Genomic DNA, 8396 nt, shown 5'->3' on the forward strand with positions numbered 1-8396 from the left:
TACTCGAATAAGACATTTTTATTTTTATTTTTTGGGGAACAAGGCCGTAATCTATACTACGCTTAAAAATTTAATTAAGTTTACAGCACATTGAGTAGTAATCGCGATAGTTTGCGGGGAACAATAATTACGATCAAGGTAAAGTGTTACTATAATGTTTACTTAAACTACAACTAATAAAATTGGTGTAAATATTAATGTTGTAATGAACATTGACCAATAGATATACCAATTTAAATAGTTTTTTCGCTCTCCTGTAAAACACACTTTTTACACTTATGCTTTTGTTCTTTCAGAATCAGTATTTTTAAGGAAATAATTAAAAATAAGATTTATGAAAGTAAATCTAAAAATATTACAATATTTTACAGTAATATTTAATCCAAGAAAATATTAACTACTTGAGAGAAATAAAAGCTCGTACACCTTCCTTAAAGGCCGGCAACGCTCCTGTGATTCCTCCGGTGTTGCAAGAGAATGTGGGCGGCGGTGATCACTTAACACCAAGTGACCCGTACGTTCGTTTGTCCTCCTATTCCATAAAAAAAGAATAAGAACTCGTTTTGGAAATAAGAATAAAATACATGTACTATTAGTTACCAATAGTGGCTTAATTTTCTATACTATAGTGGCTTAATTATAGCAAAGAAAATTATCGCAGCCAACAACAATCTGGTAAAGTTATTTTTGGAAAAAAATATCATGTTGATACTTGACATGTTTCCGTAGTCAATTTTTTTGTTTATATGAATCTTATGTTTTATTAGTATGACAGACGTATGCATTATGCTTGCCTATGTGTTTTGGGAGTGTAAACATTTTATTTCGAACATACTTTTTATAGCGAACGCTGCTATAAAGAATAATTTATGCGGAACGTTGGCTTTTCCTCTTTTTATTGGTAGTTTCAAAGCAATATAACACGCTTCTACCGTTGAAAACCCAAAAAAGATTCTTTACTATCATATGTAAAATGTTTTATTTATCGCTCTTTTAAATCTAAACAATCTCTTATCTTTTAAAGTGATAACCCTCACTTCTGGGATTAATTACACACAAATTAAATTAATTTGAATTTTCTTTTTTAATGTGAATAAGGTTTTCAATCATTTATAAAGTGCATGTATGTTCGTATATGTGTGTATATTTTAAAACGTTGTGTATGTATTATTAAAAATATATATAACCTCTACCTATATATTTATTATTGTTTTGACTCAATTCCATAAATCCCTTTGTATTCGTACGCTATTTAAAGGTACCCATTTAAAGTTACTTGCATAAAAAAGGCGCCCGAGTGTGAGTCGGACTCGCCCATGAAGGGTTCCGTAGCAGCAAGTAACATAATAATATAAAAGTTCTTTTATTTCGTTGCAAGGATTTATAACGTATTAAAAAATGCTATTTACTAGATGTGGTTCAAACCAATTTTCGGTGGAAGTTTGCAGGGTAATCTATAAGGGTTCCGTTTTTTGCCATTTGGCTACGGAACCCTAAAAAGAGGTTATTCCCTATTAATTCTTCTGTATTTTCTGTGTAAATTACGATACGTTAAGCCGTTGTCTTTCAACCGGCAGCCACCGTTACGATACTCATCCGCCACGTGCGTGTCTTCGGTTTTCAGAATTTATTTGTAAATTTATTTAAAGCTGAAGGTTAACATCGTGAGAAATAATGCTTTCAGAAAATTTGGGAATGGACTAATATTAACATAGTTTCTAATCTGTCATGTATTATTATTCTATGGATAAATATTTATGCGATAAGTAATTAATTTGTAAATAAGCTTAGATTAAGGTTTGATCTCCGCTGCGCTCCAACTAGATAAAGCAGGTGTAGTTGCAAAGTAGCAACTAATTATACGCCCGAGTATACTTTAGCCAGTCTCGAACAATGTGTGACGTTGACACACATGTTCTGTTTGCTAATAATTGAAACTAAAATCCTGGATTGCGTAGTAAAACTCTGAAAAAATAATACTACAAGAAATAACACTGGGATCACATATCATCGGTAAGTATTTTGTATTTTATTAGTTTCAATGCAAAATAACTATATATCGTATATGTGACAAAATTTTAAAGATGCCATTGAGTGTCAAGTTGCCACGCCCGCAAACATCTTCACAAATAGCCTATACACACTACAATATAATGTTGATGTAATAGAAAAGCTAGTGTTCTCAGGTAGTACGGTATCTAGTTGGAGTGCAGCGGAGATGGGTATTACTAATAAAATAGAGCGAGATTCAATCTAATAAATAGTTTCAAAACTGTCACGATAGCTATTTGTAAGCCAAAATCAAGTAGGTCACAAGTAATTGTTACCATTCGATTTAAATAATATGAATATGTAAGAGAAAATTACATTAAGGTTAATTATAACGTTTTTATGTAGATAGCTAAGGTCTTAGGAATATTTTATTCACTTAGCTTATTAGTCGGTCTGCTAGATTGCAGGATTTTGTATTAATTTAATACGCTTTTCATAGTTGAGATGTCTTAATTATCGGCGAAGATTAACGGCCGTTTACAATAACGTATCTCTAGTTACGGATATATTGCTGTCACCGTTTAATGACAAGATCTTATCTATCCATTGTTATGTCTAATATAGTTATAGTCCAATGCTATCTGTCGATAGGTTATTGAAAAGTAAGTAAGCGTAAAAGGATAGATTTGTGTACCTCTAGTAAGTTATACTAAGGATAGATAGGTAATTGAAAATGGCCGATAAAGTATATCAAAGAAGATTAATAATTGATATATCTGTCACTATCACACTTCATATTTTTATTTGCTAAGTAATCATCTCAGTAGTAGTAAGTTTTTCTGAAACGTAAAGGAATAAATTCATTTCTACAATAACATTTACCGGAACATTTATTTGAAAACATCCTTATAATAATCGGTATAGTAGATTTTCGTCATATTAACCTCGAACGGATGAAATTTTTATATCTTAGATGACACAATAGAAGTGTTAGCTTGGTGTGTGAACCCTTAGATTAAGAATTGGTCTCCGCTGCGCTGCAAGTAGATACCGCACTACTTAAGAACAATAGCTTTTATATTATGTCAACTATTACATGCTTGTGTGCGTGGCATTTTGACACTCAAAGGCATCGTTCAAATTTAGTAACATACGCTTCGTGTTATTTTACATTGATATATTTCACATGATATGTGATGCCTTTCTTATTTTTGTAGTATTAACTTTACATAGTTTTCTTACGCGCCCATTCTTCTCAGGTCTGAGGCAGTCTCTTTTGAATGGGTGGTAGATTTTGACGGTCAATAAGTGATTATAAATCCTATTTTGAATTTGAATTTGAATTTACGCAATCTGGCATTTTAGTTTCTATCATCAATATTCATATTCGTTCAAAATTCTTCAATTTATCAACGATACACATTGTTTGAAACTAGCTAGAGATGCCCACTAGTCGTCGCGCGCCAGACACCAATCCTTAATCTAAGTGTCCGTAGAATCTACCATTATTTTCTTAGAAGCATTGCACAAACAACTTGACGCAGTAATAGCACCTGCTAATTACCTCCCATTTTGCTTAACAAACAGTTCTAAGTTTGCTTATGATTAAAGCTATTTTACGAGAGAAACAATTATAAATAAGAAATTAAATACGAAACTTAGAAATGTAAAATGTTTTATGTTTTCCAAGGATATGAAAATACACGTTTCTTTTATCTTCACTTGTATTGTCACGCGGTACACATAAATATTTCATCCTGCCACTGCGACTCAAAGTCTTACGCATGAGCTCTAAGATGTTGCATACATAATTACTTATATTAATTAATATCTTTACGTTTTGTATGTCAAAAGTTGTAGATTGAGAAGTACATCAATTAGACTATGAATAATATCCTTGTCAGTTTTAGTCACTGGTCCTAATAAGTGACTATCATCAAATATGATATTTTTCAGCAAAGATTTTTAGAATGTAATAAAAATCTGCTTGATTCCCTATTATGTATCCATATATTTTACTGCATGCAAGGTTCGATGTAAATAGTTCTACATTACATTAAACTTTTACATTTCATTACAACAAATGCAGTGTATAATGTTTAATTCTTGGGTTTGTTTTTTTTAATAATGGTCTAGTTACTAGTATAATATTCACTTGTGATCGGAAGATTGCATTGAATAATTTCGATGTATTAACTTATTGAAGTTTATAATTAAAGGTAACGTGAAATGCAGAATGAATTTAATAGCATCGCTTATGTAGGCATTGTTTATAATTATCATTACCTACCATCAAGAAAGCTCGGCCTAGTAAGATAAAAGACTTATTTGTTGCTGTTTGAAAACAAATGCATGCAAAATAAAAACGTCTTAATCGTTATTTTAATCACGATACTTTTTTAAAACAAAAAATTACAGTTTAATTATAAAGTTTTATTGATTTTTCTATATAATTTTATCAAACACGATACCTAATACTCTTCATTTCATTATTCTAAAATTTTTAAAAATTTATAGCAGCATTTTAGGCCCACAATGTAATGGAGACAAGACTTTTCAATAGGCCTTTTTCATTTTTCCACGTTTGGTTGCTAAATGTAAATGTTAATGTTTGCATCTTTACCATTATAAAACGTATGTTTGCAGTTAGCGCAAAAAGAAAATGTTGAGAGTTTAAATAAAAAAATAAAATTATATGGTATCCGTTTTAAAATATACTCATTACACAAAGGAAAGTTTTAACATAACGATTCTATACATCGCTGGTGAATTGTATTAAAGTCATGTTTATTGTATAAATAATAATTGCGTTATTACAAGAAAGTAAAACATGTGTTGAACACTCTTCTTAAAAGTTCTATTACAAATCTGTGTCTTTCTCTTGCTTAGCGTTTAGCAATATTTAGACATTGCTTATTTTTAAACACGGGTCGAAGTTGTCTAAGGTGTGTCTGACGGATAGATTTTATGCATATGGAAGATATAAAATATATTAGTATTTTTTTTTGGAGTTTATGGCCTGGTATCTAGACCTTTAGGCCAAGTCTTGAGTACTTTTATTAGGTATATTATAATTTCCCAACTGTATTTTTGATGAAACTGTATTATATAGAGGCACGTAATAAGATCTATTTTTCAACATATCACTCAGGCGGCGGGAGGGATCTTGCACTGTCAGTTGATTTGCACTATTTCACTAATTTCACTGACAAGAATCAATCTGTCAAACGAAAAGCACTCACATTTAAATATGAAATATTCGATATCACCAACAGAATTATTGCAGAAGGTGTAGTAGCTACTCTCCACTATGCCCAACCGAGCCAGGTGGGCCGGGAGGGTGGAGTGACCAAAACGCAGTCTGTTTATAGTCGTAATAAAGTCCCGATTGGCTATTTTCAATTTGTTATACCATGGTGCTACAGGTAAGTTTGCTTGAATATTTCCATACCATTTACCCTTATGTTCTTGGTCTTGTTTCCAAAATTCGACCCATAAACTATTGACCTGGTTGTCAATAGATTGATAGCAGTCTGTCAAAGGTACTTTTACTATGGAGCTAACATCCAACATGTTGGTTCCATCACGTGCAATTTTATCTGCTGTCTCATTTCCTGTTATGCCCCTATGTGATGGAATAATCCACATGAAACAGACCTTTATACCCTTTTGTGCATAACTAAATAACAATTTTTTAATATTATACAAAATATAGTTTTTTTTAAAGTCAAATCTGGACCATTAAACTTTGGACCATACTTAAACTGTCTGTTAAAATTAAAAAATTATTAAAACTATTTATACGTGCAATCCACTTCAGGGCCTCGAGGGCCGCATATACCTCTGCAGTGAAAACACTGCACTTAGGGTCCAGAAGAAAACTTTGACCAAACTTGGATTGGGGATCATAAACAGCACTGCGCACAAAGAGCTCACTTTTGCTACCATCTGTATACAGAGTATAGTAGTTATTGTTGGAGAGAAAACTTAATAATTCACAATTATTAAAAATTTTTTTAGTAACACTATTGGTCTCAAATATAATAGAGGAATATGGGTATGAGTAGCATGTCCACTTTGATTGTTTGATTACATTTTTAAAATCTTCATTCATTTGCAGTACAATGAGAGGTAGAACTGGGAGATAACCTCGTAAAAGCTCACCCCCCGAAGTCTGCTGAGCCAAGCATTGTACAGGAAAAGGTACTTTTTTTTTGAGAACATTATCATTACCAGATAACGGCTTTAGTAAATATCTCTCTATTAGCAGAAGAAGGCAGAAGAATTTGACTGGTATATACATTGTACAGCAATGGAGATAATGTAGCCCCCTGCCTTTGGAGACCCTTCTTGGACCATGGAGAATATTATTATGCCTTACATACAAAATTGGATCTGTTAAAAAATTAAATAACCAATGGCAAAGTATGCCTGGTATACCAATGTCAGAAAGAACTTGAACCAAAATGCCAGGGTCTACATTATAAAACGCACCTTGAACATCCAGAAAAACACAAACACTGGACTTATTATTTTTTTTGGCATATTTAAGATCTGACAAGAGAGAGATGAAGCTGTCAGCACAACTTCGGCCTCTCCAGAAGCCATATTGAACATGTGGAATGATGTTGTTCACCTCTACATAATACTCAAGACGCATCTTTATCATGTTTTCATTAAGCTTCCCAACACAAGATGTCAATGATATGGGACGATATGAGTTAGGATCTTCAGGTGGCTTGTCAAGCTTAAGTAGAGGGATTACACACTGTGTTTTCCAAGATTTAGGAATTTTCTTTAAGTGCCAAAGAGCATTAAGATTAGCTAATAGTTTCTTTTGAACGGACTTATTTAGGTTTTTGATCAAAATGTATGGACAATCATCTAAACCAGGGGTTGTGTTTCGTTTGCATTGTAAACTTGTACAAAACTCACTCCAAGTAAAGGGTTCTATGAGGAAACTGGACTTCTGAAGGCTATTATTAATTTGAAAATAACTTTAACTAACTTAAATAAATCTAGATTACCAATAACACTACATCCATTATGAGATAATTTTTCTGACAACAAATTCATCTTTATATGTTCTGTTATTGCATATTATTCGTTTAAATAACTTGATGTATTTTCAAATAATACTAACAAGTGTAGTTCTGTTAAAAGTATTACAGATGTTCGCCCAACCTTTGCGCTTATGTTCTGAAATAGTCTTTTTCTTGACAGCATCAATTATATTGTAATTAATGTAAATATTAATGGTTGGGTCCCTTCTGTACAGTTTGAAAGCTTCATAAGTTTTAATAACACTCTGTTCACATGTGTTAGTCCACCAATGTGCTGGAGGTTTGCAACGATAGTTATTTGCTTTGACAAACTTTGGCACAGTATCCCTCTTAAGTGTATCAAGCCTTTTGATAAATTCGTCATATGACTGTAATGGATTCTCATTATTAACTTCAAAATTAGAAAAAGCAGTTATAGACAGCTCATTGTATTTCGTCCAGTCTGTCTTGATGTATAAGAATTTTTCTATGGGAGGATTAATTTGGTATCTATCAACGGACAATAAAACACGAGTAAGCGTAGGAAAATGATAGCTCCCGATACAATCATCATGCACCCACCATTCGCATAGTGGAGTGATTGGAGCACTACAAAAGCTGACATCAATAGCCGATGGATTTCGGTTAGGATAATTAATAGTAGTGAAGTTACCATTGTTAAGGACACATAGATCAAATTCATCAATTCAATCGTATAACTGATGACCCCGACTTTTCGTGGTCATACACCCAAATGCCACATGGTGAGCGTTGAAATCTCCAGCCACATATATTGGTTTAGGCAAATCTCTAATTATATCACGCAGTTTACTTATTCTGAAGTTACCATTCGAGGGAGGGCAGTATACACATAAAATCGTTAAGTGGTTACCACTTACATATAATGCCACAGTCTGAATGTCTTGGTAAAATCTGGTTTGAATAATATTATATTTAAAATATGGTTTAATCAAAATTGCTACTCCACCATGCTCATTTCGGGCGTTATGATAGTGGGAATTATATCCTGAAATTTTAAAATGGTGATTTTCTTTCAGCCAGGTTTCATTGAGTAGACAGATATCAACATTTTGTTCAGCTAGAAATTTAGACAATAAGGGTTTTTTTCCTATGTATACTTTGAATATTGTACTGAGCTATACATAACTGCTATATGTTCTGTACTGTACTGTCCATTAATGTGATAAATTTTTTAAAAGTAAGTCTTTTATGAACAGTGTAGTCACAGGTTCATTATCTGCTTTATTACCCAACTCCACTAAAGTTTGGACCATTGCCATCAGAATATTCTTATTGTTTGCAATTTGAGCCTTAGGTTGAGTTTTGTTCAAGTTAGGTTCA

General features: G+C 32.5%; 1 long non-coding RNA gene across 1 annotated transcript; it reads left to right on the forward strand.

Moving 5' to 3' along the window:
• Positions 1-5290: 5290 nt before the first annotated feature.
• On the forward strand, positions 5291-7164 carry LOC126979366 (uncharacterized). The gene is made up of 3 exons (XR_007732814.1): positions 5291-5417; positions 6113-6195; positions 6545-7164. It is a non-coding gene; the product is annotated as an uncharacterized LOC126979366 (long non-coding RNA).
• The last annotated feature ends 1232 nt before the right edge of the window (positions 7165-8396 follow it).

The sequence above is a fragment of the Leptidea sinapis genome, chromosome 1 (assembly GCF_905404315.1).
Source record: "Leptidea sinapis chromosome 1, ilLepSina1.1, whole genome shotgun sequence".
Taxonomy (NCBI): domain Eukaryota; kingdom Metazoa; phylum Arthropoda; class Insecta; order Lepidoptera; family Pieridae; genus Leptidea; species Leptidea sinapis.